Source organism: Cyprinus carpio, chromosome A22 (assembly GCF_018340385.1).
Source record: "Cyprinus carpio isolate SPL01 chromosome A22, ASM1834038v1, whole genome shotgun sequence".
NCBI classification, from domain to species: Eukaryota; Metazoa; Chordata; class Actinopteri; order Cypriniformes; family Cyprinidae; genus Cyprinus; species Cyprinus carpio.
In genome coordinates this window covers 540,465-552,397 of record NC_056593.1, presented here as the reverse complement: position 1 = coordinate 552,397, position 11,933 = coordinate 540,465, and positions in this window count along the sequence as shown.

Here is an 11,933-nt window from a genome sequence, read left to right as displayed (position 1 = left end):
AAAATTAAACTCATGATTAAGCATGAAATAAGATACAGAATCAGTAAATAAGATTTTAATGTGGGTATATTATCAATAAACTAATCATTAAATATTTATAATCATTCAAAAAATATTGGCCCCTTTCATCATGTTGTTCAAAAATGAAGGCCACAATGCTAATGTTTTCCACACGATGGCGCCACAGGATAGCAAATACTTTAAGATCTGTTCAAAGACTTGTTTCATTTGTGTGCATTAATAAAAAATGCATAAACATTCATTCTTTTTTCATAAACTTTAATAAAGCCCATTATTGTAATTATGCAAAAGCTATCAGCTCCTAAATACCATTACTTTTTGTTTTTTGATTAATTGTATTGACAACATATTTCTCAAGTTTTCGCACATTACTGAAAAAGTGTAGAAGGGACACTATATTAGTTTTCTATTTTTCATGTTGTGCATATAATAGTACTCACATAAGGACTCATAATTTACTTGAAAAAGAGACACGTCCACTATGTAACTGCAACATCTACACAAACCAATGTGCTTGGACCCCTAATAATCACCTTGACTTAAACCACATTGTTTCAGTTGCCTTCTGTGTCTTTGCCCACAACGCTTCAGTGACTGGAATGTGAAATAGCAAACAGGGGAAAAAATAAAGGCATGACTTTATTTGCATCCAGCTAGCCAACTCTATTACAGATGTTACACAGCCAAAACTTTTATTAGAATAGAAAAATAGCGAGGGTTCGAATAAATAGTTTATTAAACATTTAATTTCACTTTCTTAATGAATATTGTTCTGTGTATGTGATTTCAAAGTCTTGATGCTTCGGATTAACCCGTTAATTGCCGTATCCCTTAAAACCTGAGTGCCAGAGGGTTACTGTAAATGCATGTGCCCGCTGGTCACAGTTTACCTGACGGAACCGGGGTGGCGTTTGCACAAAACAATTAGAAGAACATATTACACAGATGAAAATGAGTGTTTATGAGTGTTTGTGAGATTTTCTTTGTCTAAGGGCTGAACATCACATTGATTGCTCTGCGGTCCAGAACACGGTGATGGTTTTTCGGCGCGAGAACGGACAAATAAATACACGTTTCATTTACACTGACAAGCTAAACCAACATATGTTATTATAACTGGGTCAGATCTCATTAATAATTGATGTCTGGCCAGAGATCAAAAAAAAAGACAAAACAAATCATCCAGTCCAACAACGAGCTCACAGTTAAAGCATTTTTTTAGTTTTAAGAGCTTTTTAAATAAAATGTTAATGTTGACCGCGAATGCACACAAATCCACCCATTAGAACACAACAAGGCTAAATTCAGGTGTTTTGTGAGCTGTTTAAATTTTTGACAGCGCGAGACTGTCTTTCTAAGGGCAGAATAACATCGATCTCTGGAGCTCCAGAGGACGCTGATTCTGGCTTTTCATCGCAAGAACGTACGAACAAATCAAGTACAAGATTATTTCAAAAATACATAATAGCTTGGCGAATATAAACGAAAACAGCCACGTGAACGTAAACTGTTGAGAAGTAAATCTGAAGTGGATCATGATACTGGAATTGAATATTAAAGTGACTGCATTCCAGCTGCTTTCTGTCTTAAATTTTAATCTATAAAAAACAGAAAATCATTCGTCTTGGCTGCTTTTTTTGTATGTGTGAATGGATTCATGTAAGTTATTATTATTATTATATATATATATATATATATATACACACATAAAAAAAAAAAACATAAAAAATTTTATTTTCATAATAAACTTGTTTTTTAGATTATAGACAGTTACAGTGATCTATAATAAATATCAACAGGTTTTGTTCAAGCTGTTTAAAAATGTTTGAAGTAGGCTAATTTTTTTAAAAAATCGGTAATGCTAAATCCCTCTAAGCCAAAAAAAAAAAAAAAAAAAAAAACTTTGGGAAACAGCCATATTTATGAAAAGGTGCTTAAACCTATAGGGAAAAAATATGAATTAAATTAGTGTTTAATTTTTTAGTAATGACCATTTTTGTTGTCATAAAAAACCTTCTTTTTTACAATACAAAATAACAATTGTCAATAGTAAATATTATGAAAACAATTACTGTTGTACTTTTTTCATCATTATATAGTTTATGTATTATAATTGTAAAAACAAAAACAAATCTAGCAACTCACATAGTATTCATTCAACACTGCTTAAAAATGTAAGTTGAAAATTAAACTCATGATTAAGCATGAAATAAGATACAGAAACAGTGAATTAGGGTATATTATCAGTAAACTAATCATTAAATATTTATATTCATTCAAAAAATATTGGACCCTTTCATAATGTTGTTCAAAAATGAAGGCCACAATGCTAATGTTGTCCACTCGATGGCGCCACAAGATCGCAAATACTTCAAGATCTGTTCAAAGACTTGAAAATGTTTCATTTATGTGCATAAATAAAAAATGCATATACATTCATTATTTTTTCATAAACTTTAATAAAAGCCCAATATAGTAATTATGCAAAAGATATCATCTCCTAAATACCATTACTTTTTGTTATTTTTAATAGTATTGACAACGTATTTCTCAAGTTATCACACATATATTAAAAACACAACAAGGGACACTATATTAGTTATCTATTTTCATGTTGTGCATATAATAGTACTCACATAAGGACTCATAATTTACTTGAAAAGAGACACGTTTATTGTGAAACTGCATCATCTACACAAACCATTGTGCTTGGACCCCTAATGATCACCTTGACTTAAACCACATTGTTTCAGTTACCTTCTGTGTCTTTGCCCACAACGCTTCAAAGTCTTGATGGTTCGGATTAACCCGTTAATTGCCTTAAAACCTGAGTGCCAGAGGGTTACTGTAAATGCATGTGCCCGCTGGGCACAGTTTACCTGATGCCACCGGGGTGGCGTTTGCGTTGATGGCTTGAGCCCGCCATCGCTGCTTGCAGCTATATTTATTATTTTTTCAAGGTTTCGGTGGCTTTTAGGGCCCTTAACATGCTTAAAAAGTCTTGAAAATTGGCACACACATTGGAACCTGCGGCCATTAGTGCCGGGCAGAGACTGATACACCGGCGTGGCACAGGGGCTCTACAGCGCCCCCTGGAATATGTAGGGCCATTTATCATACTTGTATGTAGACGTATGAAACTCGGTACACATATAGATCTCATCAATCCAGACAACTTTCATATTGCATGTCATTGGCTCCGCCCAACAGGAAGTTGGCTATTTAGGGTTAAGTATTCTTATTTTCTGTCAAAGTTTTGGGGGCTTCAGAAGACTCTTCTAGCACACACATTGGAATCTGTGGCCATCACAAAGGAATCTGTGGCCATTAGGAGGCTGCAGAGGCTAGGACCGGGGCGTTGCACAGGGGCTCTACAGCGCCCCCTGGAACACAGTCATAAATGTTGATGTATAGCTCAAACATACTTGCACGTGTTCATATATAACTCAGCACACTTATAGATCTCATTGTGCCAAACAGCTTTCGTATTGCATGTCATAGGCTCCACCCAACAGGAAGTCAGCTATTTAGAGCTATGTAAAAAGCGCATGCTCTGGAATTTGATATACTTGTCATAGGTTTTTTACCCGATTGCCACCAAACTTGGTCAATATGATCTCAAGACATTGGGGATGAAAAATTGCCAGGGGATTTTTGATATCTCAAACAGTTTGCTCGTGGCGAGGCGTTGAAATGAGAGAAATGAGAAACAGGAAGTGTCTAATAACATCCACATACACTACCTGAGTTTGATCAAACTTCATTGGTTTGTTCGTTGTATGATGCCGATGGCATATATTTGACTATTAGGAGTCAAAGTTATAGTGCCACCAACTGGCAGCAAGAAGTGTGTCGTTTTCAAAATGCTTTGAATTCAGCATCTTATTTTTACTCGATTTACTTCAAACTTCATCAGAATAATGACAAAACACGGCCGATGTAAATCTGTTGTGGGGATATTGATATCCAATATAGTGTGGCTTGAGGGCCTGGCTGACAGAGAGAGAGAGAGACAGAGAGAGATTTAACATCTCTTTAATCACCAGGAAAAAAAATCATTAATTGCGTGTTGTTGTTGTTGTTGTTGTTGTTGTTGTTTTCATCATTACAGCTTAAGAAATCTCTTAGGCCTTTTCCTTTTCTGTCAGTTTTAGGGACAAAAAAAAAAACCTAGTACAATTTGTAGGGCTCAGACAACATGATTTTATATTATTAGGTTAAAAATTATGTTATTTGCAACATAAAAAGATTTAAAAAACGTGGACTTGACAAATGCTTATAGATCAATAAAATCATTAAAAATGCATTTCCGCTGAGTGCATAATAATTAGTCACATTGATATTCTGGTGGGGTTATATTTGCTATAACAACCACCTCGCTCTACATTATCCTGCTTATTACATGGCTACCTACCAAATAAATCAATAATTTGACACAAAATATTGATTTAAAAAGGAGTTTATTTATTTAAAAATGACTGTATTGCTTCCACTAAAGAAAACAGTCTGTTCCGTCTCTACGGTTAGAATCCTGCGTCCATAGCAACGCTCTGCTCTGCATGGCAACTATTGTTATACTCCGCAGCAGTCTGTTATAAAAAAAAAAAAAATAAGAGACCACATTCTACATTAGAATTCAACTAAGCCATGTAATAAACTTGCTTAATGGTTACTTGCATGATGTTCTGGTTTTGCATGCTGTGACAGTTTTAAAAAAATATATATTCAGAGCTTCAAACTGTATGTGCTGCACAATGTAACTTCATATTAACTGTTTAATTATTTGTGTATTTTTGTTGCAGTAAGATGACAGCCACAATTTCACCTGGCAAATGGCTGCTACTGAAAACCAAGGTTGGTCATAAAGAAGTCGGCTAAGGTTAGGACTGAAGTGTCAAACCCTTAATTACCTTTATTTTTTTTTCAGGATATTACACAACAGATTGGGGGTGTTGACTGTGTGGTCTTCATGTTGATGGTGAGATATTCTGGTTTGATTTTTTTTTAATTTGACGATAATGTTTCTTAACTTTTGCTGTTTTTCAGTATGCTCTACATCTTGTCATGGGAGCACCCTTTGATTTTACATCTGTAAGTAATTACCAGTTCAAGTAATTGACCTTTATGATGTTGTAGCAGTTGAAATATCAAGATATCACTATTTTTGTCTTCCAGTGCAACTTTCCAAACATTCGGAGATGGTGGTGTCTAATTCTTCTAGAAAACTTTGGGGGTTTCTCTGAAAGGTAGATACTGGACATTTACTCCAGCCCACTGTTACATTTTTACCCTCTTATGATTAATTTTAAATGAATCAAGATATGTATATTCCAGTGCAGAAATCCCTACAAGAAGAGAACAAGCTACGCTGAGCAGCAGTGAAGCAGTGTGTATATATATTTATATAATTATATTTATAATTATAATATATCTTAACATACATTTACAAGAAATACTAAAGTCACATTTTTCCTTTAACTTTCTGTAATAAAGGAGCACCCAATAATCTGGCACATGAATAAAGCTCTGGAATGGCTCTATTCCAACAGCCATCTGTTCAAGGGTCCAGTGGAGGAGCCTCTTTTCATCCGAATGGATGAAGCTCAAGAAGGAAAAAGCCCTCAACAATCTCCAGGAAGAGACGGAAGATTCAAAAGAGCCCTTTGTGTTTCAGTTTGAGCTCAGGGATGACATGGAGGTTTTTTTGCAAGAATGCCATGACAAAATGGGCCTCAGAGTAAATTCTGCGTTTGACATATTTTGAAGTTTATTTACATTTTTCTTTCTTTTAAAACGATTAAAAGAATCATTGGCTTCTTTTTTTTCAATTTCTTTTTTTATATTTTTGAAATAAAAAATGCATGCTGCACATATGTTCTTGAAAAAATAAAGGATGTTTTATATAAAATAAATACCCCATAAGTTTCAAGCATTACTTTTTTCAACAGCATGATCAGGAAGTAACTCTCATAATACGATGAAACAGATAACTATACAATTATATTACACAGGATTAATGTTTTAAAATGCTTATTGTACTGTAACCGTACCTTAATGCATCATTATAACAAAGTATGACGTTTCGTGTGTAATAAAAGCTCCAAAACCTTAAGTGGCGCTACTCGGCGGTAAACTCCGACCCTCACTTCCGGTTCTGTGCTTGTGTCTTAATCATAGGTCTTTATATGGTGTCTTTGACAATTATAACTCCGCCCCTCAATTCCGGTCCTCGCGGTGGGGACCCGGCGGCGCTGGTGGTGCTGCGAGTCTGCAGCTGGATACTATTGCTCTGTGTGAGGAGTGTATGTGTTCTGAGACTTCCATTGTCTGAGAAAAATTGCGCCTCTACAGGAGCAATTCACGGGAAACAGGAAACGGGAAACAATTCTTGCAATAACGCGCTCTCGCTGCTGCTTCTGCACCGCATACACACAGCCTACTATATACGCACTTCAAACGGAGAACCTGTAATGTATAACAAATCTATTTCAACACCTGAGGCACCGCTACAATGAGCTCTATGACCAATGCATGGCAAGAAAACATCCCTAATAATTCAGCACTCCTGAATATAAGGAGTTTTTCACTTCCAGCCTTCAAGAACAATTATATATCACTCATAAATGATTAAATACCAAATGTATAGTATTTATTAAGATTGATGTGATTTGGAATTGGTAAAATGTGCTTGGAAAAAAAAAATATCATCAGAATATCAATGTACCTAATTATTATGCACTTGATGAAAAAGCATTTTTAACAATTTTATTGACCTATAAGCATTTGTAAAATATGTTTGCCTGCATTACAGCTTAGTCTTCATCTGTGAGCTGAACTGTTTTACTGTTATATCCATGAGATTGTGTAAATTCAGATAAATGTCATGTCACAGGATGTCTGTCTTAGTTCAGTACCAAATGAATTTCAAATTATTATTTGCAGAATAAAAAAAATCCATGTGTATGTATATTTTTGTATATTTTAATGTTGTAATTAACATAATTACTAACCTAATTATATAAAATCATGTTGTCTGAGCCTTACAAATTGTACTAGGTTGTTTTTTTTTCCTAAAACTGACAGAAAAGGATAAGGCCTAAGAGATTTCTTAAGCTGTAATGATTAAAAAAAAAAAAAAAAAAAAAAAAAAACCACAATTACAGATTTTTTTTTTCCTGGTGATTAAAGAGATGTTAACTCTCTCTCTCTGTCAGCCAGGCCCTAAACTCCCCCCCCCCCCCCACACACTCAGTCACCAACAACAAAGTCAGTAGTCACTCAGCCCCTCCCTTACCTCACACAGAGAGAGTGGCCTCAGAGTGAGATCAGATGTCTGACAGTTTTTTAATTTTCTGTTATCCATGCAGTGTTGTAAAGTTGTGAAACTATGCATATGTCCTCAGAATGACTTTTTCTCTGTATGGAAAATGGTTTTGAAGTGTTTGCAAGCTGCAATTTAAAAATACAAGACAATTAATGTTTCCCTATTTTACTGTTAATTCAAAAAATCACCATGGCAAAACCGTTCAAGCTATCCAAACTCCATTTGCAATTTAAGTTCCTCAATGTTTTGGCATCATGTAGACAAAGTTTGGTGTGCATAGTGTAATTTTCCTCTGAGCAGTATACATTAATTCCCAGCTATATTTTTCCAAAAATCCATATTCAAATCAAAATACCCGACTTCCTGTTGCTCGTAGCCGATGACTGTAAATTAGAAAGTTGTCCGTCTTGATAAGAATAATATATGTACCGAGTTTAGTGTCTGTAGCTAAAACTAACCCCCCCTTTTTTGACAAAAGGTGGTGCTATAGAGTGCCTCCTCCACGCCCTTTTATGAACTTTTGCCATGTTCTATCTGTCATTAATACTGATATGGGTTTTAAGTTTCATGTAATTCTGAGCATGTTATCTGCCTCAAAATCACCAGAACAGAATATTCAAGTTTGACACATTGCCATGGCAACACTACATTAGATATCAATATCCCCACAACAGATTTACATCAGCCGTGTTTTGTCATTATTCTGATGTAGTTTGAAGCAAATCGAGTGAAAATAAGATGCTGAATTCAAAGCATTTTGAAAATGACACACTTCCTGCTGCCAGTTGGTGGGGCTATAACTTTGACTCCTAATAGTAACATATATGCGATCGGCATCATACAACGAACAATCCGATGAAGCTTGATCAAAATCAAGGAATGTATGTGGATGTTATTAGACATTTCCTATTTCTCATTGTTTGCCCTAATTTCAACGCCTCGCCACGGGCAAACCGTTCAAGATATCAAAAATCCCCTGGCAATTTTGCATCCCCAATGTCTTGAGATCATGTTCACCAAGTTTCGAGGCGAATGTTTGAAAGTCCTCAGAGGAGTAAATCAAATTCCAGAGCATGCTTTTTTTAAACAGCCCTGAATAGCTGACGTCCTGTGGGCGGAGAAAGTTGTTCGGCTCAATGAGGTCTATAAGTGTACAGAGTTTCATATAAATACATGCAAGTATATGTGAGCTATGGTTCAAGATTTCTGACTATGTTCCAGGGGGCGCTGTAGAGCCCCTGTGCCACACCCGGGTCCCAGCCTCTGTGGCATCCTGATGGCCGCAGATTCCAACGTGTGTGCCAATTTTCAAGAGTTTTTGAGTATGTGAAAAACTCCTTTTTGAGTAGGCCCCCCAAAACCCCCGGAAGGTTTAAAAAAAAATAAGAAGAATCCTTAGGAAAACAATAGGGCTCTTCGCCCCTCTGGGCTTGAGCCCTAATAATAATAATAACAAATAATCCTAAAGAAAACAATAAGAATTAAAGCTGCAAGCAGCGATGAACGGGCCCTCGCACCCGGGCTCACCACCAGCGGGTGGCTTTTGTAAAACAGCGAACGTCAAGATATATGCGTTTAATGTGGTAAATATAAGACGAATATGTCAAAGTCATTTATATATGCCAATCTTCCTGCTGGCAGCTGGTGGCGCTATGACTATAACTGGATTTTGGCATGTAAAATTCTTCATTCCAGCATTTTTATCAAGCATATGAAATTTAGTGCAGATTGAACATGGAATTTTGGAGTTAGTATAAAGCATGAGGTGTCCTATTGCCAACAGGTGGTGCAATGATTATAATTGAAAACTGGCCTTTAGGTGTCTTCAGGCCATGACCCTTTCCAAATATTTGAAGTTTGGTGCAGATTGGACATTGCATGTTTAAGTTAGTGTGAAACAAGCCATTTTCTGTTGCCAGCAGGTGACGCTATGATTATAGTGGAATATTGACCTTGAGATGTGTTCAGGCCAAGACTCTTTTCGAATATGTGAAGTTTGGGGAAGATCAGACATTTTATGCCTGAGTTACAACAACTTCTATTGCCATGGCGAGACATCGAATTTGTCAAGGCGCCATGTACACACACATTAATGAAAACTGAAGATGTTCACAATTTAACATCGCAAAGGCCTTTAGATTAGACGGACCAAAAAAATTATAAAGTGTCATAAACTTTCTAGGAGTAGTTTGTTACAATATATAATACACACAATATATAAAACTTTGGTAACACTTCCAGTAAGATTTTAGTTGTTGTGATTATATTAATTAACATGAACAATAATTATATGGCATTTATTAATGTGAGTCTCTCTCTCTCTCTCTCTCTCTCTCTCTCTCACTCTCTCTCTCTCTCTCTCACACACACACACACACACACACACACACACAAAGAACAATATATAAAATTATTGTAACACTTTTCAATAAGGTTTTAGTTTTTAACATTATATTATTTAACATGAACATTTATATTGCATTTATGAATCTTTGTTAATATTATGTTCAAAATGGATTACTACATTATTAATCAAAATTTGTTTAATTTAAAACTTAATGTACATCAGTCACTATACCATGAATTAACATAAAAAATATGTTACTAACACAAATAAATGCAGCAAAAATATGTTGTTCATACTTAGCTTGTACTAATGTTAAAGACCATATTATTTAACTATATTAGTTAATATGATCAAAAAATTATTTTGTTCATTTTTTCATACACAGAGAATAAGTAATCTTATGTCTCCATCAGGTGGTCATTATTTATATTACAGTCCTCAACTTCTCGTTTTTTATGATATTTTAAATTTTCTGCTGGCCCTTGAGCATGACAAAGTTATGAAACTTACTGTGTTTTCTAAAATTGATGACTTCTACATACGTAAAAAAAATATGAAAAAGTTAGAATAAAGAATTCAAGAGATATAGGAAAATAACTGTTGCATTTTTTAATGTTACTTTAATAAAACGCTATGTTAAATTGCGAACGGGTTTAGGATACCTTGAACGGTGTGTTCAAGGTATCCTAAACCCGTTCGCAATTTAACATCTTCAGTATATTGGCATCAGGTTGACAAAGTTTGATGTGAACTACTTGTCTCTTCTTGGAGGAGTATGAATTAATTTATAGGCTGATTTTTCAAAAATTCACATTAAAAATCAAAATAGCTGACTTCTTGTTGGTCGTAGCTAATGAATTAGAAAGTTGTCTGTCTTAATAAGAACAATATATGTACCGAGATTGGTGTCTGTAGCTAAAACTAACCCCCCCACTTTTGACAAAAAGTGGCACTATAGAGTGCCTCCTTCATGCCCTTTTGTGATCTTTTGCCATGTTCTATCTATCATTAATACTGATATGTATTTTGAGTTTCATGTAATTCTGAGCATGTTATCTGCCTCAAAATTACCAGAACAGAATATTCAAGTTTAATACGTTGCCTAGCTACACTATATTAGATATCAATATCTTCACAACAGATTTACATCTGCCGTGTTTTGTCATTAATAAGAATAATCCTTAGGAAAACAAGAAGGCTCTTCGCCCCTTCGGGCTTGAGCCCTAAATATAGCTGCAAGCAGCAATGGCAGGCCCGAGCTGTCAGCGCAAACGCCACCCCAGTAGCATTAGGAAAGCTGTGCCCAGTGGGCACATACACAGTAACCCTCTGGCACAGGGGTGTCCAACCCTGTTAATGGCGATCAACTGTCCTGCAAAGTCTAGCTCCAACCCTAATCAAACACACCTGAAGCAACTAATTAATGTCTTCAGGATTGCTTGAAAATTAAAGGTAGATGTGACCGATTAGATTTGGAGCTGAACTTTGCATGACAGTCGATTACCAGGAACAGGATTGGGCAAACCTGATTTAGCAGTTTGGAATTAAGGGATACAGCAATGAAAGGGTTAATCCGAACCATCAAGAGACACACACACACACACACACAAACACAATATATAAAAACTTGAGTAACACTTCCAATAAGGTTTCAGTTATTAACATTAATTATATTAAAATTACATTAACAACAATTGTATGGCATTTATTAATGTGAGTCTTTCTCTCTCTGTCTTTTTCACACACTCACTTACACACAGACACACACACACACACACACACACACAAAGAACGATATATATATTTTTACTAACACAAACAAATGCAGTAAAAATATGTTGTTCATACTTATGTTAAAGACTATATTATTTAACTATATTATTTAAAATAAAATTATATATGTTAATTAAAGCTTATTTAAAAAAAAATGTAATACATTATTTACTAATACATTTTTTTATTAACGGTTTTATTTTAAGATTAGTTTATGTACTGTGAAATAACATGAAAATTAATATTTTAAATGATAGGATTAACTAACATAAAAAAGAAAGATTAATAAATGATCTGTAAAATAGAATGTTCATTGTTAGTTCATGTTATTTAATGCATTAACTAAATGTAAACGAAAAAGAGAGCTTATCATAAATTGTTGCCAACACTTTTCATGATCTATAACCATTTCAAAATCCTTTTATTGATCTATAAACATTTGTAAAATGATTATATAAAACTATATTA